The sequence below is a fragment of the Filicampus tigris genome, chromosome 2, assembly GCF_054856515.1.
Source record: "Filicampus tigris isolate MCC_2025a chromosome 2, RoL_Ftig_1.0, whole genome shotgun sequence".
Taxonomy (NCBI): Eukaryota; Metazoa; Chordata; class Actinopteri; order Syngnathiformes; family Syngnathidae; genus Filicampus; species Filicampus tigris.
Window position 1 is genome coordinate 26,654,182 of NC_141218.1, and position 25,419 is coordinate 26,679,600.

At 40.6% G+C, this 25,419-nt stretch overlaps 1 long non-coding RNA gene across 1 annotated transcript; it reads right to left on the bottom strand.

The window, feature by feature from the left end:
• Positions 1–440: 440 nt before the first annotated feature.
• LOC147151929 (uncharacterized) lies at positions 441–19,273 on the bottom strand. Its single transcript, XR_015085833.1, has 3 exons — positions 19,188–19,273; positions 941–1,037; positions 441–836 (listed from the first exon to the last, which is right to left on the bottom strand). It is a non-coding gene; the product is annotated as an uncharacterized LOC147151929 (long non-coding RNA).
• Positions 19,274–25,419: the final 6,146 nt, after the last annotated feature.

Consider the following 25,419-nt stretch of genomic DNA (forward strand, 5'->3'; position numbering starts at 1 on the left):
GTGAGAACTGCCACTTTGCGCAGCGGAAAACAACAGAACTTGTTGAGAATAAAAGAGAATTAAAAATAAAGAGGAAATGGTCAATGTGTGATTCGTGACTAATGCCATGCTTTCTCTCGCCAATTATTCAGAATAATTGTCACCTTTCACAATAGAAATAAATAAAACAACCAGAAAGAAGGCCAATGCATTGCGAGTGCGGCGGGGGAGCATTACCCCACCACTTTATTCGTAATCTGTTCTAATATTTCAATTTTAGATTTAACAGGGTAGTGATGTAAGGGTGAAATTAAGTAGAACAGACTCATAATTCGACTCATGGGTCTTCTCCAGTTGTCTTTTTTATTGAAATATGGAAGATTTAGATTGAGTCCAATGAATTCTGCCTAGCGACAAATGCTAAACATCCATCCATCCATTTTTAAGATTACTCAGGGACGGTCCGCTATCCTGCTCCGCGTCTCTCACCGTGGGCAACTCCAGAGTGGAAGAGACTCCAACCCCTCCCAGGAGGACAGATACCAGAGCCCGAGATAAGTGTCACGGCCAGCCCGTTTATGCCAATTGTGGGAACTTCTTAACCTCACCCACTGGCTTGGCATCGGACCGCCAAGGTCCCTGGCCCTGGCCGCCTCCCAACTCACTCCTATGGCCCCTCCCACGTTTGGGCAGAGCCAGGCTGGGCCCATTGGTGCAGGCCCGGCTCTAGAGGGGGCTCGCGATGATTCGCGTCAGGGCAAGGAAAAATGTAATCCAACGTTTTTATTCGTCATTAGGGTCTTTTGAGCCGTGCTTTGTCTGGTATCTCATCTAAGACCTGTTTGTCAGGGGTGACCCTGCAACAAAGGATGATACATGGCATATTACTACAAAAAAAAGACAAACTGCAGCCATTTTGTACAGTATCTAATATATTGCTTGAATTTTATTGTGAACTTACGTTTTCTTGATGACCTTGACTGAAGGGTCTTGTCTTGGGCTTTTTAATTGACACGCTGCATTGGCCATTCATTATGAGTGAGCCCGATGGAATCTGCCTAGCAACAAATGGTAAAAGTGAGTCACGTGATCCGGAAATACAACACACACACCCCCGTATTTTATATTTCACACACAGCAGGGATTGCCTGTGTCTAGATTAACTGGTCTGGAGGGCATTTTCAGTGACCTTTGGGCCATTTATAATGATTGAGCCTTATGAATTCTGCGTGGCAACAACCGTTTGTCACACAATGCCGCATTTAATACAGAGCAAAGTTAAATTGTGACACGACTGTGTCTAAACTTGACTGATGATCCTTATCTAGTGGACCTTTTTCATTGACCAATGGGTCATTTGTAAAAACTTGGCCCTATAAATTTTACCTAGCAACAAGTGATGTAAATGTGTCAACGACCTGGGAAAAATACATAAAACCAACCCTATTTTATATTTGATACAGAGCAGGGATTTATTATGTCTAGATAAGCATGAGTCATGGGCCTTGTGTAGCAGGCTTTTTCACTGACTTCTAGACCACTTCTAACCATTGAGCATTATGAACTTTGCCTAGCAACAAGCGATGAAAACATGTCACTCGACTAAGAAACGTCTTCTGAGCCATTGCAGCTTGAATATGCGTAGAAAGAGGAGATTTGAACTCAGGATCCTTCGACTGTGAGGCAGACATGGCAACCACATACTCCACCGTGGTGCGCATTATAGCAATCAATGGCGAAAAACAGTTCTCCCACAGCCCCTGCTCTGTTTGCCTACTAGAATCGACTATATTAGCCTTTTCCGTCCATTCACTCAAGACTTTTTTTTGTGCTTGGTATTGAACGATTGCTTTAATTATTGACTGCTACCCCGGAGGAGAGTGGTTAAAGACCTCTTGAATTTCTTTATTTATTTCCGCCTAAAACCACCCCCCACTTACATCCACTACCCCCTGCGAGCGCAGAATGGATCTATGGGCTGCGGCATCCTGGTGAGATGAAAGTCTAATTATCTCACAAGAAAACAAGTTGAAAGGCTTTTTAATTAGGGGGAGGCGCGTGGAGAATTTGTACTTTGTGATGGATGGCGTGCGTGTCTCCTTAGCGACTGTTGGCGGAATGATAATCTGACGGCGGGGTTGGGGCAGCAGGGTGGCCATGAAGCCGAAACGCAGCGACGGGCCGACACTGGTTCTCAGATTGAGGTCCACGAGCCGAAGCTTGGGGGTCGGCAAAAATAATTAGCAATGATGTCATATTATTTAACCTCATTTTGGCATTAAACAGCAATTAAAAAAAAACCCTGATTGTCATTAGTTCACCCTGGCATTTGAGGACTTTTATGAAAGTGACCCAAAATACACAAAAATGAAACGATTAAAACATGTCGGGTTTTTTTGGGCCCGGTGCTACAAAGTTGGAGTACACCGAGGCAGTTTGGGTCAAATTTGACCAATGTCCACTAAATGGACTGCCCATTTACAAGTGTGTACTAAGTTTAGGATACTGATGGGAATCTTTAAATGTGTGTATATTTTATGGGACAATGGCGACTTGCAGAGCGTCACCATCCTCGACTTGAATTCGGAACGGGTAAAGCTTTAGCACTCTCCCAGGCATTCGCTAAATTGAGCTTTTTTTGACGCCGAGTTGCCGCGCAGCCGTCTGGATAGCCTCTCCCCGGCTTCGCTTGATTGCCTGCTCTCTGCGTTTGGTGTTTTCATCACTTGTGGTAGTTGCAGCACTTCTGCTGCACAGTTTGTTAAGAACAGATCCTGTTTTGAGAAACTTCCCATGGCTAGCGTTGATTGTACTACGAGTTGGAGCAGTGTGACAGCCGCAAGGCTTCTCAAACTAGCACCGGATTGATGTCAGGGACAGAAAACCTTCTTGCTTGGAGGCAGTTTGGCAAAGCTGCTCCAGTGTCAATTAGTGAGCTATGGACAAGGGTGATCCTATGCTTCCGAAAAAAACGGACAGCCTAAGCTGTCAAACGTTGATGGCTTCATGTCCGTCTGAATCATACCTGAAATGAAATAGTGTAAGTGGCCACTTTGCTAAGTTGGCAACACTGGCTGCTTTTACAGACTAGCTTCACTCTGTTTGCAGCCATCGTATTGATTGTCAGCAGTGCATGTTAGCTATCGACGAGTGATACATCAGTCCGGCCATTATTCGTACCGCTTATCCTACATATTTACTTTAATTTTCCTTTAATTTGTTGAAGTTCCTTTTTATTACCAGGTCATGAACATTTAGGGTGAAATGTTCACCAAATACAGTATATAAAGAGATAAGAACTATGAAGAGGTCGATCGACCCACATTTTGATAACTCCTGAACTGGAGGCCTTCAAAAAAAAGCATGAGACGCTTGGAAAAGCAGGGAATGCGATTAGAGAAGCAAACACAATGAGGGACGTGTGAAAAAAAAAAAAAAAAAAATCTGAATTACAACGCAAGGAAAAAAAACGGGACAACACAGCCCCCGAGCTCTGGGTCCTGATTGGTGGGCCTCCTCCTCTCCTTGGCTCTAGCCTCCCCTCTCATCTCAGCAGGGGGGCATCCCAGTCGCCAAGGCCCCCTTAATGTTCCCCGCTGCTGCCTGGCTTACATGCAGCATACATAATTGCGTCCTCGGCAGAACGGATGTGAAGAGTGTAAGTGTTGGGATAGCCTTTTATGTACTGTATGTAGTTCTTTTATTTTTCTCTTTAAAATCAGTTCCATAACGAGCTGCACCCTTGCATATGGAGTGAATCACAATCAAAGTGATTGTATCATACTTGGAGTGAATCGGATTATATTTGGAGTGACTGTTATCGTCATTGTAGTGGATGGTATAGTATTTGGAGGGACTCAAATAATAATTAGAAGGAATCGTATCGTAATTGGAGTGACTTGTATCGAATCGTATCACAATCGGAGTGAATTGTATTGTACTGCAGTTTGAGTTAATTGCATTGCAATTGGGTTGAATTGCACTGTAATTTGAGTAACTAGTGATGTACTTGGAAGGAGTTGTGTAACAAATGGAGTACATTGTATCACTATTGGAGTGGATCATATTGGAGTGAGTAGTATCATAATTGGATTGAATCAAATTTGTTTTGAGTAAAGTGTATCATAATTGGAGTGAAATGTATCCTGATTTAAGTGACTCATATCATAATTGGAGTTAATCAAATGCTAATTACATTGAATTTTTGTGTATTTTGAGTGACTGGTATCATATTTGGAGTGAATCATATAATAGTTGGAGTAAATAGTTTTACAATCGAAGTGAATAGAATTGTAATCTTCAGTGAACTTTATCGTACCGTAACCTCAGTGAATCGCATTGTAATCGGAGTTAACCGTATCGTAATTGGAGGAAACGCTATCATAATTGGAGCGACCAGTGTTGTAATTATGTTGAATCATATTAGAGGAAATATTACCATAATTGAAGTGAATCATATGATAAATGGAGTAAAACGTATTGTAATTGGGTTGAATAAAATTATAATTTGAGTGATTGTATAATTATTGGCCTGAATTGTATCATCATTTTACTAAACTACATTGTAAGTGGAGTGTATCAAATCGTAATTGGAGTGACTCAAATCAGAATCGCAGTGAATCGCTGAGGTCCCCTGAATGCTCTCCGCCGATGCCATGCAAAATGCCGTCGTCAGAATGGATGTGAGTAGTTCAACTGTAAATATTTTTAAAGCTGCGCAATAACGAGATGCACCGTCGATTTGCGGCTTTGATTTGATCTGCAGGAAAAAGTTTGCCTGCTTATTACCATAATTGTCCTCTTCCTCATCATTTTCAGCTCTTCACCTATGCTGCGGAGGGCTGGTCTCATGATTGATTGGTAATTGCTAAAATGGATCCCGAACCCGCATTTATCTCGCTTCGATTTGATATTGTCAACTTTTAAACTGACGAGCTTGTTTTAGATGTCTCCCTCTTCCGACACACCTGATTCATCCATGAGTATGATAGGTCTTTGCAGTCACACACTAAAAATTGTGGCTCTTAACCTCTGATTGGTTGGCCACCCCGATCTGAAGCCTGCTTTTTATTTGTTTTTGGGGGGGATTTGTGCAAATTTTTGAGGCATTCAAAGACCTATGCAGACAACCACTTAACCGTATCCAGCGTACCACCGTTTTATTTAAAGTCAGCATTTTATCTGTGTTTTCTTTAAAAAAATATTTTTTTAATTCTTGAGGAATTCAGCTGACCATGCAGACAACCGCCTAGCATTTATTGAGAGTCCGCATGTAGTAGCCCTTGCTTAGTCTTGATTTTTGTCAATCTCTGAGGCATTCAACTGCAAAGCTTTATCCATAGCCTGCATTTTATTTTTTTATTAGTTTTGTCATGTTTTTCTTTTTTTAGGGAGTCAAATGACTGTGCAGTCCACTGTATTTCGTTCCATTTTTGATTGTTCTTGAGGGATTCGAATGACTATGTTGCACGGGATACCGGTACCAGTACCGTGCCGTGATTTTTCGGTGTAAAAAACGTCTCGATAGCATTTTTTTAATACACCGGTAGTATAAAAAAAACAAAACAAAACAAAACACGCCGCTCACCAACTCTGTCTTAAAGGCAAGTATACATAAGCGCAACGGCGCCTGTCTACCGACGTGAGACACACCATAAAGCGGGAGTCAACCCAAACATATTTTTTCAAGAATAGGTTCTATGTAAGCCCACTAGTTGAAACAAGGCATTCTGATAACTATTGCCTATGTGGAATAAGAGTTAATCCATCTCAGTGGGCGGCCATTTTGTCACTTCTGTTGACTGAAAATGACATCACAACTGCTCAAGGGTCAGGTAAGGACCGATCACGGCTAACCTGTTTTCTGAACCTGAGCCGTGATTGGTCGTTACCTGAGCCCTGAGCAGTCATTTTCGTTTAGAGAAGTGACAAAATGGCCGCCCCCTGAGATGGCTAAAAGGGGGGGATTTTGCTGCTTAACTCATATTCCACAAACTCAATATTAATCAGAATGCCATGTTTCAACTAGTGGGCCTGATGGTAACATATTCTTGGACAAAAAGTGGTTGGGTTAATTTCCCTTTAAGTGGCACGCCTCCTTCTGCATGCGGAGAGGAAGATGGCCTCAAGCAGTGAGTGAAGCGCCCGCTGCCCCGCCACTCGCTGCCCCGCCGCTCACTGCCCCTCCGATCGTCGTTGAAAAGCATGACATGCTAAGTGTCATGGAACTTTTTTGCTTACATGGCTGAAAGTCATGGAAAGCCAACCAACGTGGCAAAGCGCATCTGTAAGGCTTGTTTTAAAACTACCATGGCTCGAGGTGGGAACATGCATGCCCAATCTGGCCAAGTGCCTTGCTGATCGGCATCCAGAGTTATACCACCTGTTTTAAGAGCGACAGGTTGTGACGCATTTCTTATCCGTCCCTCAAAAATAAATTGAGTGTGAATTATTATGTTCACAATTTGTATAATTTGACGAGACAATCAACTAGCTGGGAGCGGACGAGAGAAGAGTAGACACACGCATGCTCACCCACATACACACGCACGCGCACATGCACACACACGCAAAGCAGCATTACATTGAGTCATTAACAATTAAATGAACATATCTGCTTGACCGTAACAGTGCAAATGTATTGTCAATATCAACAAAGGATGACATGAAATTCAGTCAAATAGGTCAAGAATATGGCATGTAATGTAAAAGCTTATAGTGAATAAATATAGTACATATACAGTGATATATATATATATATATATATATATATATATATATATATATATATATATATATATATATGTATATAATATGTAATATAATGTATATATTAGGGGTGTAACGATTCACTCAAGCCCTGATTCAATTCGATTTCGATGTTCAGTTCCCCAATTTTCGATTCAATTAGATTTTCTTTTTTTAATGAATAAAAATAAATAAATAAATAAATAAATAAAATTGAGTTGCATTGTTATTGTATTTTGCTAGTCGACCAACAATAGTGCTGAGTTGCACTAACACTATGAAAATACCTATAATTACAAAAAAATACATGTAAACATATTTCACTTTTTTGGGTGTAAAAGTAATGAGTAAAATCAGGGGCAGAGCCAGTACGTGGCTAATGGGTGGGCCTGGATAAATCAGGGTGGGCCTGAATATTTCCCTCATTGAGCACAATCCTCCTGTCCCAACACATCTATATTCAAGTAAAATGACAAACTGAATAATATAAAGGTCAGAGAAAGTAACAGTAATCTATTTATCTCACTCCCCCACGTGTGCAACTGTTCACAAGTATTTAATGCTGTTTAAAATGTTATTTTCCTAACAAGCATATCCTAATATATTGAATTAATAACATATTTTTTTTAATTTGAAGTTCTTTTGTCAGTTTTAATTTTGCTGCTTTTGCTTATTTAAGACTTTTGTACCGGGATATTTTATGCAGGTATAGTATCAAAGTCAAAACTTTGAACAACACTAAATTGTGGACAACCACTTAGCTTTCTCCACAAGCCTTCATTTTTCTGCTTTGTGTAGATTTTTTAAAACGATTCATGACAAATTCAATTGACGCGTGGATGTGGGCAACCGTGCGGCTTTTTCTGCTGCCTGAATTTCTGCTGGGATTTTGGACCATATTCTATGGATTCTCCGCGGGAAAACACTTTAACAACTTTATGCGGAGCCTGCATGTTATAAGGGTTCGTTCAGATATTTTATATATAGATTATATATATTCAAATATCTATGCAGATGACCGCGTAGCCTTATCTTGCGGACCACCACAGCTTCATGCGAAGCCTGAATTTATCTCGCTTAATTTCGATTTTTGTCAACATTTGAGGAATTCAACTGACTCTGAATGGCCATAGCTTTATCCAATGCCTTCATTTTATCTGTCTTGATTTTGATTTTTGAGGGAGTGAAATGACTGTGCTCACAACCTCACAAGCTTTATCCAGAGCGTGAATGTATCAGGCTTCGTGAAGAGTTTTCCAAGGTCACATACCGCTATATATTTTGCCACTGACTTGAACTTTATCAGTGTTATTTCATCATGCCATTGCATGCATGCACACACACACACACACACACACACGCGCACACACACACACGCACGCACACACCCACCCACCCCCACACACGCATAAAAACACTCACACACACCCGCATACACAGTGAAACCACCAGAGGAGCTGACATAAAAGGCTGAAAAGTTTTCTAAAGGAAAGTTTCAAGTCATGAAAAAAATAGACTACTGTGACATGTTTTACAGGTTACATCATTTGTTCGAGGGAAAGACACAAGCACTTTGCCTGAGTTTGGGGGAGAGGGACCCCTGGGGGGGCTGGGGTGGGGTTACTTGAGGGTCTGAGCATGATTAATGGAAGGTGACAGTTTATGTAATCTAATCTCCTGATATTTGATTACACCCATTTCTTTTTATTGCGGACTAATGGACTGTGTGCGGCAAGGCGAGACTTCCGGTGATTAGTCGTTTAAAGAAAGAAAATGAAGCAGAGCAGAATGACCCGACCACTTTATGAGGTACACCTGCACGACGGAATGATTTCCAATGCCAGAATCCCGCCTCCGTGGAGATAATAATGCTCTGGTCTTGAATGAATGCCGGCTATTCTGTGACATCATTGATTCAATGAGCCAATCGGATGCGGGGACGAGTCTTGGCCACATCACTTTGAGTGGAATCGACTCTGACTCATTGTCGTCCCTGCGTCCGCCTGTCAAGGTGGCAGCTTGTCGCTCTTTCATTCGCCAAGTGCGTTGTTCCTGGCGAAACGGGGTTCGATTATCACAACAAGCATGTGTAGAACAACGTTAGATAAACATCACGCAGCATTCAACACTGAATGGGAATTAGCAGACTTTTTTAATGCTAATTGTCACATAAGTGCAAAAGAAGTCGTATGAGTGACTGTTGCTGGCAGTAACGTGAAAACAGTGACTACCTGTAGAGACTCTTACTTTTTGATTTGGAGATAAGTGTCTATAATTATCTCAGCATAATCAGAATGAATCATATGGCGTCATAATTGCAGCTAATCGTTATGAGTCACGTCATAACTGGACTGAAAAGAATTGTTTATCATTAGAGTCTATTGAGTGGGAAATCTGTTTTGTGATCGACGAAAATTCTATTGCATTGTAATTGCTTTAGAATTACTGTGAAAAGTGTTGCATAGTCATCGTAGGGAATTGGTCCATTTATCGCCTTACGTCTCCTTTCAGGACTCAGAAGTGGCCAAAGGCAGACGGAAGCCTCACCGGCAAAAAGAGACGATTACATACATACATATTATCGCCCACAAAACGGCCGTCCATCAATGGTGGAATGCCCAGCTCTGGTCATCCATCCATCCATCCATTATCTGTACTGCTTCTCCTCACAAGGGTCACGGGGCGTGCTGGAGCCTATCCCAGCTGTCTTTGGGCAGTAGGCGGGGGACACCCTGAATTGGTTGCCAGCCAATCGCAGGGCACACAGAGACAAACATCCGCACTCACAATCACACCTGGGGGCAATTTAGAGTATCCAATCAACTTACCATGCATGTTTTTGGAATGTGGGAGGAAACCGGAGTGCCCGGAGAAAACCCACGCAGGCGGGGGGAGAACATGCAAACTCCACACAGGGAGGCCGGAGCCGGGATCTAACCCACGACCTCTGAACTGTGAGGCGGACGTGCTAACCAGTCGACCACCGTGCCGCCCCCAGCTCTGGTCATTGTATTTTAATTGGTGTGAATTGCAATTCTATAAGTAAAAGTGAATGAATCTTAGCATTTTAATCGGAGTGAATCTTACACATTGTAATTGGAACGCAAACTAATCACAGTGAATCCTTGAGCAGTCGTTACCAACTTTTTGGGCTCGTTTAGCTCCAAACCTTTTGAGCCGTTATACCATCAGTACCCCCTCAGTAATACGTTTTGATGATTCTCCCAATATATTGTAGGTTGTAACACAACTGATTATGAAAATAGAATACATTTACTTTGTAAACTTAACTTGAACATTTAATTCATTGTCTTTTTTTAAAATTCTAAATTCAATATAAAAATAAATATGTTGAATTATAAATAAGAAAATACAAAATTCAAAAAAAGACTAAATTTACATTTGTCATATAGAACTCTTATAACATTTACCACAACAAAACTAAAGCTCCTTTAGATAAGTCCCTTTGAAGCAGGCTGTTCCGCAAGTTTTGGTTGCTTTGTTCTGACTCTTATTTTGAAAACCATGCTGTGTTGGGGGCTTGTGTGGTATACAGTATGCACGAAGAAGAAGTTATGTAGTAGATAAAAAAGGGAAAACAGATCACTTTGAATCTGTGCAGTTGTGCAGTTTTCACTACGCCACACATTGATGTCAAGATTTTATACAAAAAATGAGCTCTCCAGAGTTTAGCTCGCCGTCTCGCTCAAACTAAGCCCAAACGTCTTAACGAGGACAGTACGCAGGCATTTTAAACTTTAAAGATCAGAAATCAAACCCCGAACATGAATAATATTCAGACCCGCTATAGGGGTTTGACTTTCTTTTCATTCATGAGACGCTTGAATTGACACCCGGGACGGCTGTTGTGATTTTGGCGCAGCTGTGCCACAGGTCTGGGAAATCAATTATGAAATGTTATCCCGTACCCCCCGGCAATGTGCTCACGCACCCCTGGTTGGGAAAACTGTTCTAGACTATCGAAGCTGTAGTGTAAAGTATCCCATCGCAATTGTACTGAGTCGTATTAGAGTCAATTGTATCATATTTGGAATGATTCGTATGACATGACATTGTATCAAATCTTAATTGGTGTGAATCACATTGCATCATAATTGGAGTGAAATGTATTACATTGTACTCAGAGTGACTCCTGTGGAATCATTTAGTCAAGTGAATCATACTACAGTACATCATAATTGAGTGCATTGTGATTGGTGTGAAAATATTGTGTATCAATCGGAGTGCATCGAATCACGTGGTAATTGCGGTGAATCTTAACGAATTGTAACAGGAGTGAAAAGTGTCGCATCGTAATGATTCGTACCATATCATAAATTGAGTGCATCGTATCACAGTCGGAGAGATTTGTCGAGTATTTTAATGAAAGAGAATAACATTGTATTGCATCCCTAATTGGAGTGAATCTCATTACATCGTAACCAGAGCGACTTGTATTGAACGGGAGTTAATGTGAATTGTATTGCATTATCACAGCATAATTGTAGCAAATATTAAAGTAAATAGAATCAAATCATAATTGAAGTGAACTGCATGGAATCAGCCAAAGAAAAGTGAGCTTTGTTTCATCCCCTGCTTTCATTGCATTATCCAACGTTTGTCTTGCTTTTGAGCCATACTTCCCCTGAAATCTTATGACCAGTTCCAAGAACCTTTCAAAATTCGAGTGCAGAAAATACACAAGTGCTTTCTTCATGGTGCAACGGGTTGTCACTGAGGCGGTTGCCCTGAAAGCGCTTGTTGCCTTTACAAATTCAGAACATCACTGACTCTTTTTTGGCCCTTGGAAAACACGCAAGGCAGTTACCTTGGAGACCAATAATTAGCCCGGTGGGGCACATTAGTGTCGATTGTGGCTTCAGGAACAGGAACGGCCTCCCACTGTACCCCTATTTCTGAAAGCAAGTTGAGTGGCCTTGATAGTCCTCGTTAGTTAGTCTCATGCGGGTCCAAAGCAGCCCTGCCAACAGTGACTTGGCGATGCGGCTAATGAGGCCCGAGGCTGCTCGCAAGATGTCCATTTTTAGGATTAAGAGACATTACTCCGTGTTACCTGCACCTTTTTGGTCCTCGAGGATTTCAAACACTTGCGTTGGAGACCACTAATTAGTGCTGGAGATTACATTGGTGTGGGTTGTACCTTGCGGGGAAGAAATGGACTAGGGCTATGTCTGCATGTTTGGAGTGTAAACACGGGGGAACATAAACTGATTCGCTTTGATGTGACGTAGGTAGTTGTCTACCAACTGTTGATATGCATCTGAAAGAGCCATTTTCATTGAACACCCAATAATATGGCCCCCCCCCACGTCGTTGTGGTTCGCTATTCATGAATTTAGCTATTGACATTGTTTTGTGCCATCTATCGTGAGCTATTTTCTGGAAAATATTAATGTATTTTTGTACTCTTTCTTTAACGCTCTAAAATAATTGGTAGAAAGGAAGTGATATATTGTTGAATTGATACATAACAATTAAGACAAAGATCTTTGTATGTTGGGGAGAAGCTAAGCTAAAGTTAGCCTGGATGTTACGGAGAGTGCACTCGCACTTCCTGCGCATTTGTTCAAAATCAACAGAGCTGGGCACTTGACCCTTTTTTGCCGGTCCGGCCGCGACCCCCCGCCCTGTTCCGCCCCCCGGCCCGAAAAAAAAAAGTATCCGTGATTGACGCCGCCACGGTAGAGATGCTAACGGCAGAGGCTTTTTAAGGATCATTAGTTGGCTAATTTACTATCTGAACCTGCTATGGACATGCTTCAAATGCGCCAGTAGTACTTTACTACTTACCCAACTGCGTGTGCTTACTTGCATTGCGAGCCCTGGGGTTGGTTTTGTCATATTGTATAGTTATTTGAGTCCAACAGCCGGCCAGAAGTCGCAGTCAACAAGTTACTTATTTATTTTGCACACTTCCACTCGTTCACGGCCTTCAAAATAAAAGAATACCAGCAAACCACCATACACAGCAGGTTTTCTACGGCGTATTTCCGGAAGTAGGAAAGACGATGACGAGATGACTAGGTGATTCCTTTAATTTCATTTCCAAACTAGTTTGCTTTGCAGCAGCAACGAGTGCTGCATCCTCTCCCTCCTCTGTGTGGTAAACTGTATGTCATTGCAACATGTGACATAATGGACCGATCAGAGCAGCAACAATTCCTGATGTGTGCGTGGCATGTGTTGCAGACCTGTCGCAAACAGCACAATGCGTCGGTCAGGTGAATCAGTGCGGCAGTTGTCACTGGCGCCGACGCGGGAGCAGAAAGAAGCCTAAAAAGAAGCCTTTCACCAAGTAGGCTGAGATGAAATTTAGCCGCCTCACGACCACGTCAACTGCATGAGGGACGATTAGTGGGCCGGACTAAAATCCATGCTTAGTCCAGCCATTTTTAAAAATTTGTCACCCATAGCCCCCCTGCCCCAAAAATGGGCATCTGTCTGGGCCGGAGGGTCCGACCAGTCCTGACCAGGGACGGACTGCCCAGCTCTTAAAATCAATAAACTGTAAACCATTTATCTTTATCTTATCTTTATGTTTTAAAATAAGTTTAGAATGGCAGTAAACTGTTTTCCAATAATAGATTGTGTTCCATTTCATGGTTTAAGGCATTATTATGGGAAATTATTCAACATTCTTTAAAGGGCGCATCAAGTATTTTCGGTCTTTCACTACTTGGGGCAAAATTTGGTTCTTATCCCCCTTGAATAGCAGGCGTTCACTGTAGTATTGAATAGCATAGTGCTTGAAAGCATTCTTCGCACTGCATCGTATCCGACTGTGTTGTGCAGATTTCAGGGCCACCCCTCCCTAAATGCAGATCACGCACTGTGTGTACATGGCAAATCTGCTGGTGTTAATATCATCGGTTTTTGGTTTTGCAATTCTGTTTAGCTCAGTTCTTATTTTCTCTTTATTTTTTGATGTTCTTAATTTTGTTGTCTTTTTGCCCACAAGTTATTGTTTTATACTGTGCTTTTATTTCCATGCACGTTCAAAATAAATTGTTAAAATATAAATAAATAAATCAATATTAACACCAGCTAGGTGCCGATATGCATCCACACTATCCGGGGGTTAAAGTAACAATCACTAAAGTGTTAAATGTTCAACACCCGAAAGTGAGTTTCAGCAACAAAATGTAGTGTTGACAGTGCAATAATCATGACACTATTGAGTGTTCGGATGAACACTAATGAGTGTTCGTGCCAGCACCATACAGTGTGGGGAAAAAATACCCTATGCCTTATTTTCGCCATGATTGTTTACCTATGATTACTGTATGTATTTCCGGTGGGATGCGTGCCAGACGTACGGTCTTATACACAAGTATATGTACGTCTATGCACACTGTCATTTAAAATAAGAAGAATAACGTGATAACGCCACAGAGAAATCCACATATTCAAGTTAGGCTCACTGTAGCGAGGATGCCATGCATGAAAGTACTTCCTGTACGACAAAGACCAACCTTGCGAATGGAGCAAGGGCATGTGTGCAACACAAACCAGTGCCCTGTTCGAAGGAGGTAACCCGATCACGTTAACATGACACAATATTCGGGTTAGAAATGGGTTATCCCAGGGGTCTTATTCGGGTTTTTAAAAGAGCATAAGAGCATATTGGTTTTTAAAATAGCATAAGAGCATATTTGGGTCTTTGCGCGCATTAACATGGCCTTTATAAACCCGATTAATGCCAATGTTCGAGTTTGATAAGGGCAATTGACTACATGTAAACGTAGTCATAGATCATGGAGACTGGCAGGAAACACAGAAGCGCAGTCAAAATAACGACGGGCAGGCAGACCGGTAAATTTTACTGAAAGTCGTAAAACACCAATGACGAACTGTAATTTAAAAATGACGGAGTGAAGACAGACGATTACAATTTTGGTTCGGCTTGAAACCATGCCAGATTGAATATGACGGCCGGGTGGTGGCTGTTGACAAATAAAGAACCGGCAAAATTTACTGGTGCGCTCATCTCTGGCGACCTAAGCGTGAGCTTCGCACGTCGTGTGTGAACGCTCTGACAAGCCGGTCCAAATTTGTCAGAATGAATTTAATCATATCATCAATTGAGTATAATCATGTTGTATCGCAATCAGAATAAGACAAGATAACCGTTAGTAGTTCCACCGTGGGCAAATTTGCATCGGCAATGGGGCATACACTAAATTAAAAAAATAAATAAATAGGACCCAAGGAAGTCAGCAGGACCCATTGTATATGCTCACGTACATTAGCATAACATACATTCACATGTACACAATGCAGAAGGCAGAGAGTTCACGCAGTGCTTCTTATAAATATTGGAGTTGAATTCTCATCAGGGAATACATTTTTTTTCTTATGGAGTAAAACCTATTGCGTGAAATTTGAAGTGAATGGTATCATATCATAATTAGGGGTGTCAAATTAGTGCATTAATTGCGATCAATTAATTACAGAGTTAAAGCGTTAATTTGTTTAATTGCAATTCATCTAATTCTTAATCTCTATCTTTACTGTTTCTGCATGATAATAATAATAATAATAATAATAATAATAATACATTTTATAGTGCTAGTCATATCAATCAAAGACGCTTCACAACAAGAATAAGTGAATAAAATAAAACCTGCTGTTAAAACAAAAACTGTTAAAACCAACAGAAGAAAAAAAATAGCAAAGATTAAGTGATGTTAAAAGGCATGACGGAATAGGTGAGTCTTGAGGAGTGTTTTGAGGGATATGAGGTCTGCGCAATTACGAATGTATTGCGGAAGGGAGTTCCAGAAGGTGGGAGCGGCAACAGAGAAGGCTCGGTCCCCCCAGGTTTTCTACTTGGTCGGGGGAATGGCAAGGAGGTTCGCATTTGAGGAGCGGAGGGTGCGGGAAGGAGTGTATGAGTGGAGAAGATCAGAGAGGTAGAAGGGGGCCTGGTTGCGAAGGGCTTTGTAGGTGAGTAGGAGGAGTTTAAATTGGATGCGGTGGGGAACGGGGACCCAGAGGAGGTTTTTGAGGATGGGAGTGATATGATCACGGGAACGGGTGTGAGTGAGAAGGCGGGCGGCAGCATTCTGGATGTATTGTAATTTATTGAGGAGTTTGGAGCTTGTGCCGTAGAGGATGCTATTACAGTAGTCAAGGCAGGAGGTGATGAAGGCATGGATGAGGGTTTGAGCGGCAGTGAAGGAAAGTGAGGGGCGGAGGCGAGAAATGTTCCTGAGGTGAAAGAAAGAAGTTTTGGTGATTTGGGTAATGTGTTGATCAAAAGAAAGATTATTGTCACAGAGGACACCAAGTGTTGCGGCAGTGAGAGGAGGGTGGAGTTGTCAAGAGTAAAGTTAAAGTTGGAGGCAGTTTGTGTGAGGGAGTTTGGGCCAATTACCAAAGAAGCAGTTCAAGCCTACTACATAAATGCAAAGTAACCAGCCACGACTAAAGCCACAGCTAATGATAGCAACGAAGATGCTAATGCAACGAGCCATTGCAAAGCTCTTCGCCAAACTAAACTCGAGAACAGCCCGCGTATGAGCAAGTCTGCCACCGACGGGTTGACGAATGTTCCTGCAAAGCGTATAGCGATGAATTGCAGGCCGATCAACAAGGGATTAATTGAGGTATTTCAAACAGCGTCCAATGAACCATTATACAAATCACTGTACAGGACTGTAGTGATGCCTAAAATCAGCAAGATGTATGACGGTGAAAAGAAAAGCAAGCTTGATGTTTTTTGGGCGGGGAACTTCGGACAAATTTGCTAGAACCGTAGATCACTGGACCTCAACTCACAACCACGGTTATTTGGGGTTGACTGGACACTTTATCGATGGTGAGTTGAAACTTCAACTCGTTTTGCACTGATCGTTGTGAAAACAGAAACCAGGACTTGGTAAACGTGAAAAACACAGGTGGCAAATGACTGGGTAAATGAAAAAAATATATGCGCCATAAATATAGAATACAGACAATGGGGGGCTTTGGGGCTTTTCTCAGCAATTTTTAAGTGAGATTAAAAAATAGATTAATTAGATCAATTAATTACAGATCATAATTAATTAATCTCTCATTTTTTTAATCTATTGACAGCCCTAATCATATTTGGAGTGAATCATTTTATTGTAATGGGAGTGAATCAATATAAATTGTAATTTGAGTGAATATAATCTAATAGGAATGAAAAGCATAATTGAAGTGAATCATCCATCCATCCATTATCCGAACTGCTTATCCTCATATTTTCGGGTAATTACAGTGAATTGCATTTTATTGTAATTTGTTGTGAATCATATAGTGTCACAATTGGAGTCATTTGCATCACATTGTGATTGGAGTGAATTGTGTCGGGTTGCATCATGATTCAAGTGAAAAGTATTACATTATAGTCTGAGTAATTTGTCTCGCATCACAATTGTAATAAAGTGTATGGCATTGTATGACAGTGAATTTCTTTGTAAATGGGCTATTTTTTTCATACTTGTACTAAATTGTTTTGCATTGTAATTAGAGTGAATTATATACCTCTAGTATTGTATCATATTTGTTGTGACTTGTAGGTCATCGCAATTTGAGTGAGTCTACATGTAATTGGGGTAAATTGTATTGTAATTGGAGCCTTATGGTACAACTGTCAGCCGCATCGTGACTTCAGTCAAACAGAAGATACAGACGTGCCTGATGAAGTGCCTTTTGAATAAAATCATGAATTTAGCATTAAGAATCTCCCCTGGATGCTCGTCAAGGAGGATTCACTCCGTCACAAGTTTTTATGATGAATGAATCTGGCTTGTGGCGTCACTCCTTCTTTATAGTCTCACAGAGGATAAATCACACTCTTTTTCTTCCGTCTTTGTTTCTGTCACGCTGCCGCTCTTGCGACGTTTACATTTCCCAGCCTCTTAATCATTCATTCTGATTTAAGACCTTCTGAGTGGAAGTGTATCCCTGGAGCTGGAGGAGGTTATTTGATCTCCAAAGCTGGATGGTGTGGACGCGCGCTAATTAAACCGAAATAGACTTTACCAGAACCTTGCCAGTCTCAGGTGTCTGCCGTAAATGAGTTCATTGGGTGACACCATGTGGCAAAGATCAGATAGAAACAGATTGGAAAAGTGCATTCTATGACCAACACTTTCAAAACATCGTCTTCCTACTGCCTTACACATATTTGTGTTTTATTTTCTGTGTTTCAAATGTAATTATCATAATATCTATGATTTGGAAATGCATTGTATCATATCGTATTTGGTGTGAATGGAATCTTATTTGGAGTGAATTGCATCTCATTATAACTTGAGTGAATCATATCATACTGGAATCTGAGAGAATTTTTTGCCATCGTATTTAGGGTGAATCACATTGCAAGGTAATCGGCAGCGGTGAGCATTTTACTTAATTTTGCTGGCCCGTCATTCATCAAGTCGGCAGCCAGGGTACCCGTCCGTCATTCATCTGTCCATTATTTTTCTTGATGAATTTAATTGTAATCACCAGTCCGTCAATCTGTCAGTCAGTCAGTTAGTCCGACAGAAGTCCGTTGGTCCATCAGTCGTTCCCTCCAAAAAATGTCAACCTCTGGTACTTGTAATGAATTGCATCATAATCAGAGTGAATCGCATCTTTTTTGAGTGAATGATTTCAAATTGTATTTGGAGTAACTCATGTTGCATTATGATCTAAGTTCATGATATCACAATGGGCCGATAATTGGAGTGAATCACATTGTTCCGTTTTCCCCACGGAAAGGGCTTGAACACAGTGTATTTGGAAATTACTCAGCCCACACTTTTCCTCTTTAGTTTGCTCTTTATTTTCCTCTTGATGTTCAAAATTAATTGAGCCAGTAGAATTGTCAGTTGTGGCAGTAGGTAATAACCTAAACAATGTTAAATGTGCAGTTTCAGTTTCAAATAAAAGCTGCATATATAATCAAGACAGTAACTTAAATATAAATATGTCAAACTAAACATAAATTGTATCTAAATAACACATCAAACTATATATACATTTTATCTAGATAATATATTAAACTAGCCATTTTATTTAATTATATATAGGCAATGAGTCGATCATGAAATCCAAATGAATAAATTAACACTCTCTCATACGAACTACGCCATGTCAACTACAAATCCCATAATGCTCGTGGTACCAAACGTCACCGGCCATCTGATTTTAACCCAACTTTATAACTTAACCAAACAAACGATCAAAGCACCCGGCGCAACCACAAACCAACTAACACAGTGTCAAACTAGCACAGCTTCAACTACTATGTGGATTTGGCGCTTCCATGAGGTGGCAAACAATCGCTACGACTTTTGGATGACAGACTCACAATCAGGAGCGTTACTGGTAAACTACGACATGAAACGGACATCAGACATCGCAAACATGACAGTTGAATCAAAAGCTTAAGACTCACAATACAAAGGGATATAGAAACGCTTTACCTGTTGGCTGTACACCGGGTCAACGCTTGCGACTTTGCGTTTGGCATTCGCTGCATTTACCGTTTAAAATATACGTGGCATGAGACGTACCATACCTTCATTTATTTATTTATCTTTTCCCCCAGAAACCACTACACATATTGTAACATATGCAATGTATTTTGTTATTACAGAATAGAAAGAATTATATCGCATCATAATCCAATGGAATCAAATGTATCGTAATTGAGGTAGATTGCATCATTATCACAGTTAATCATTCAATTGATTCTGATTAAGGATTCATTTCAATATGATTCACTCCGATTGTGATGTGATACGATTCACATTGATTATGATACAATATATTTCAAGCCAATTAAGATATGATTCACTACAAATTACAATCAATATGATTAACTCAGATCATGGCTTGATACGATTCCCTCCAAATACGATCCGATATAATTCAGTCCAGGTATGATGCGATTCACTCCCATTACAATGAAATTCACTCCATTCATAATGTGATTGGCTGTGATTATGATGTGATATGATTCACTCCGATCATGATACAATTCAACAGATCACAATATTATTCACTCTGGATCATAGGCGGCTTTACAGGGTGGCAAAGGGTGGCAGCTGGCACCTTCATCACATGCCTTGCCACCCCAGGTGCCACGCTTGTTGAGTCTATCAATACTAAATCCAAAATGTTATTGTGAATGTTCATTATATTGTCGGGATAGTGTGTATTAAAAGTCTGTTTAGAATTTACACCCACTCTGATCGTCCCTTCTTTCAAGACAAAATTGGTGCATCCTACTACGCCATGAATTAAGTAAAAAAAAAAAAAAATAATAAAGTCAAGTGCATTTTAACTTGACCATCCCAGGCACATGCAGGCGGACCACATACAGTCAGGTAAGATCTAATATGTTTGTGGTTACTCTAGTCTGTGTAATGTGTTCAAATGGTCTGTGAAGTGTGACAACTTATGTAAAATGTAGTTAGCAGCAGTATTTTTAGGTATTGCGGGTTCATTTAGGCGCCGCGGCAGGACTATGTAGCTTACATCGAGGCTTTGTGCCTGGCTATACTAAACAATATTTTGAAAAGAATACATTGTAACCTCTTCAAAGTTTCATGGGAAACGTTAGACAGTAAGCTCATGTTAACTTACAACAAATCACAGCTAATGTATGGCATAGTGGCGCTCTCTCTCTGTCCCTCCCTCGCTCGTTCGCTTTCTCTCCAACAGTGTATTGCCTTCACAAACTCGTAAATAGAAGTAGGGCTGTTAATAGATTTTTTAAAATGAGAGATTAATTATGACTTGTAATTAATTGATCTAATTAATCTATTTTTTAATCTCATTTAAAAAATTGCTGAGAAAAGCTCCTAAATCCACTTCAACCTGTGAAAGTATAAAAGTGTTCTGCACAATGGTTTGGATTTATTGACATAAAACTTGATCTCATCATGATCACCTCCACAAAATCAAAAATACCGTGGCGATTGCTCCTCCACTTTCACAAGCTGAAGCGGACAAGAGCATGAATGCGCACACAAACCCCGACTGGTTATATTTCGGATATTTAGCAACGCTAAACTCGTGTCTCAGGAGGGAGAGAGACGGCAGCTTGCAGCAGCAGCAGGCAGATTGGAGCTTTACGTCCCCTTCTTCCCTTCTTGGCTAAAGGTAGGATAATGGACGGCTAATAGCAACAACTAGCTTCAGGTCGTTAAAACAAAAGGCGTTAGCACAACAACATTAGCTCCCAGCTTGTGGAGGTGAAGATGAGCCTGTGTCTTCATGTCACCTCGCAAGCAGTCGCGTGCGGTGTCCCTGCTTTTTGCTTGCAGCCGCCACCTTCTGCCCGAGTGAAGCGGCGTGAGAGTGACAAAAGCCCTCATCGAACAGCGAACGAAAAGTTCCAGCGAGGCAGACTGCACAGCCGAGTGTGTCCGCATTGGAACGTGCCATTTCGGCTGTTACCTTCCAAATTGGACGGTGCGTTGTAAGTCGAAAAACTGGGACCATTCCTCAGCCAAATAAATGTGCACATCTACTCATTCCCACTTCAGTCTCTGTAAATATCCTGACTGGTGTTTAATGCCTCGCCCGTCCTAAACGAGACCAACAAAGAGGCAGTTTATTTTATATATTTTTTAAAGCAAAGAAGCAGTGTGCGCTCCTCCCAGCCTAAATCTACGTAGCTCTGCTGACTTCCACCTCTCATTGACTCATTCTCATATAAATCAGCCACGGAGAGGTTAATCCTTTTGATATGAGGAAGTGGGCATTAGTAGAGATGTCCACACAAATTTAGGTGCCAATTGATCGCCGTTTTTGGACAATATAAGCAATAAAAGTACAATGATTTCCAATGGAGAGTTTGGAATCGGTTCCTCGCGTGCCTAACAAGGATAGAACGGTAGGGGGCGCGGCCATTGTGCTCATTGTCAAGGGGCGTTATTCATGGAGTCACTTATTTCCTAATTTCTCCAAAATGAATGAATAAAATACAAAATGGCAACTCTTTTCATTTTCCTAATCCAAAAATATATAAAATGAACTTGTTAGTGAAAACATGGCCATCGTCACAGCCCCACCGTCCCTTTAAGTGCCGCCCTCCTCTCCCGCATGCAACAGTCAATAGCGCCTGTGCGTAAGCTTGTGCTAATAATAAAAACTGATCAGGAACGGTACGCAAGGTGGACCAAACCGAACATGCCATACCGTAACGTATTAATACACCCATGTGTACCGTTACACCACTAGTATTTATGATGTATGTCTTTTTTTTTCACCTTGAGGAACAGTTTTTCGCATTTACCAGCCACTACGTTCACTACGTTCAGTTCAAAATGAGTTGAAATTTGTCCGAAGTCCACCCCCAAAACATCAAGCTTACTTTTCTTTTCACCGTCATACATCTTGCTGATTTTAGGCATCACTGCAGTCCTGCACGGTGGTTTGCATAATGGGTCATTGGACGCTGTTTGAAACACCTCAATTAATCCCTTGTCTTCAACTACGTTGATCGCCCTGCGGTTCATCGCTATTCACTTGGCAAGAACATTTGTCAGCCTGTCAGTCGCAGACTTGCTCATATGCGGGCTGTTCTTGGGTTTAGTTTGGCGAAGAGCTTTGCAATGGCTCGTTGCATTAGCATCTTTGTTGCTATCATTACTGTGGCTTTAGTTGCGGCTGGTTACTTTGCATTTATGTGGTAGGCTTGAACTGTTTCTTTGGTAAGCAAAGTCCTTCTTACAAAGAAGGCATATCACTCTGCCTTTATCAATAGTGCCGTCGGGGTGTTTTTTTAAATTTACCATTCATCAGACCAACAACTCTCACATGCTCCTCCATTTCCTCATCTCATCTCCACTCCTGAACTTGCCCTCCCACCTACAATAAGAGCCTATCAGGTTATGCCAAACACAATGACAGCCAATCAGTGTCCACTTCAGGGTGTGACATTGACCATTGTTTTTTACACCGTCAACAACTCAAACACAAGCCCCATGCATCAAAATGGATCTCATCATCATACAGAAAAAGTTAAGTTAGAGATTAAAAATGAGATTAATGCAATTTTAAAAAATTAACGCTTTAACTCTGTCTGTAATTAATCAATCCCAGTTAATGCACTAATTTGACACCCCTAAATAGAAGTACTACCAGAACATGACATGTTTGTCACACACTCTCCACTCTAAGGCAACACATATCAATAAAACATCCCAGTTCATTACAATAAACTGTATCATGTTACAGTGCAAAAAAACTAAAAATAAAAAAGAGCCTTCTACTCTTTTTTTCCCTTAGTTAAAATTTAGATTTTGTTGATCAATTTAATTATATTTTAAATTATACATGCTAGTGAAGCAAAGCAAAACGTTTTGGATAAATAAAGGTTACATAAAAAAAAAAAAATGAAACCAACCAGTGTTGCCAATACAAGCATGATGCTTTTTCCTAATTTTACTCATTTGATCTCACTGTCTTCTACATTTAAAAATGCTTGATACCTGAGAAGAGTGAAATGTGTTTACAAGTATTTCTTTTTGTATTTATAGATACTTTCGTAGTATTCTTAGTATAAGTATGCATTGTGTATACAGTAGTTTTTGGTTCCATTTTAGAATACATTCAGCATTTTCAGCTAGAAATGTTAATAGATTCAATTTAAGTTGCTCCCTCTTTTATAAACATGTCGGGAATGCATGTGCAAGCTGCAAAGTTTAATCAAAGTTGAATGTACTATCATCTTAATTGTCCTTATTTTTAGTTTGGATATACCTTAAAGAATTCAGGCTGTAAGATAATGATGGTTATGTAAGAGCATATCGCTTAGGTGCGATATGCTGCAATTTACATATGATAAGATCAGTCGAGTAATTGCAACTGCTCTCGGTGACTAGTTGACTAGCAAATTTGGCTATCAAAAATCATTTGTGGCAGCCCTAGTTGAGAATTGTTAGTGCATAGCCTACACACGTTGGGTTAGTGTTCAACATTTAGCTATGCTATTCACGTGACGTGCATAAAACTTACCAGGAAATGCAGAAAATGAAACTTGAAATACGGGTTATAATTTCCACCCTCCCAACTGAATCTCCTGCCACCCCCTCGGCACCCCAGGTAAAAGTGTCTCGAGCCGCCAGTGCTCTGGTTACTGTGCAATACCTTTCACTACAGCTACAACGGATCCTCATTGTTTTTATCATTTTTTCGCAAGTTTATCACTGACCAAATATTGTGCTGATAACATCTTATAAATGATTCTGTGGTTTCGATGTTTTAAAGGAGTGTGTAGATGTTTTAAGGGAACACTAGGACAGCATTCGGTGGGCCGTTTGGCCCAGCTGGCGGCGGATCGCGATGTTCACTTTTCTGCGCTTTCTCCGCAAAAACATCCCATACATACTTTCCGCATAATATACACAAGTACAAGGTCACTTTTTTTGCAGCTTGAATGTAACAATGCTGGTTGCTGAAACGCTTCACTGAGTATGAGGTGCCTTGCACTTTGCTCTTCTGGTTGCCAAGCAACAAACGTGAGTATAAAATACACAGTTTGCGACACTGTAACCTCATCATAAAAATTGCCAACAATGTTGTCCCGTTTCAGGTTTATTTCATGGGGGCTAACACCACAATCGTCATTCGCGCACGTGCTCGCCAGCGCTACATGATGGTGCTACTGTGCATGTTAATGGACACTTTCAAGGTGCAATTACAAACCTGAGAAACAAGTATTTTAATGGTCAAACCTCCTGTATGATATGAGGAGCCATCAAAAGCATATACTGTACAAACAATTTTTTTTTTAATGCAAATCACTATTCTTATTCACATTTTTTATTTGTATGATTATCATAGTTTTTCAATCAATTAATACGTTTAATTGAATAATTTCATTTATTGTTCTGTCTTTCAAAATAAATGAGTTTAATTTGACTTATTTTAATGTTTCAATCTTTAGCTTAAGATAATTTCCATATTGTATCTTCATGTTTAAAATAATATTTCCAAATTATTTATAACGTTTACCATTCACCAACATTTATAACAAGTACATTGAAAATTAATTCCGATCATGTCTGTTTTAAAATGCAGGAACGCACAAACACGCGCACGCACACGCACACACACGAAAACAAAAACACAATCAACCAACTAGGAAATTCTTTCCAAAACATTTTTGTGTCTTTTAAAATATTAAATTCCTGTGTATGAAAGTAGGACATTTACTGGAACTACTGCTACTACTACTATGCTAAGGCTATACTCATCCATCAAAAATTGTGTTACAAAACAAACCAAAAAAAACCATCTACCCAAGCCTTACTTAAAAAGCTCTTCAAGTGCTTTTGAACCACTTGCACAACACCATTTTGCATTGTTAACCCATTTAGTTATCATGGAGCCTGGGGGTCTTATCCATCCATCCATGACAATAAAAAAAGAGTGTCTGTCCATTTGACTGCCTACTTTCACTTCTCCCTTGAAGATGTGTTGACATTGTGCTCTGTCATTGTGCCACCAGCGTTGGCCAAGGGGACCTCCTGACGAATTAACCCGCGACTCTCTCAGCCGTGTCATTCCGCCATGAATTTATCATGAGAAAAATGTCAGCTGAGTGGCAGCAGCAGCAGCAGCAGCTGGTGTGGGAGTGACTTCTTTTTCCATATACTTTTGTCTTCAATGGGTGCCCTTAAGTTGGATAAGCATTTCCAG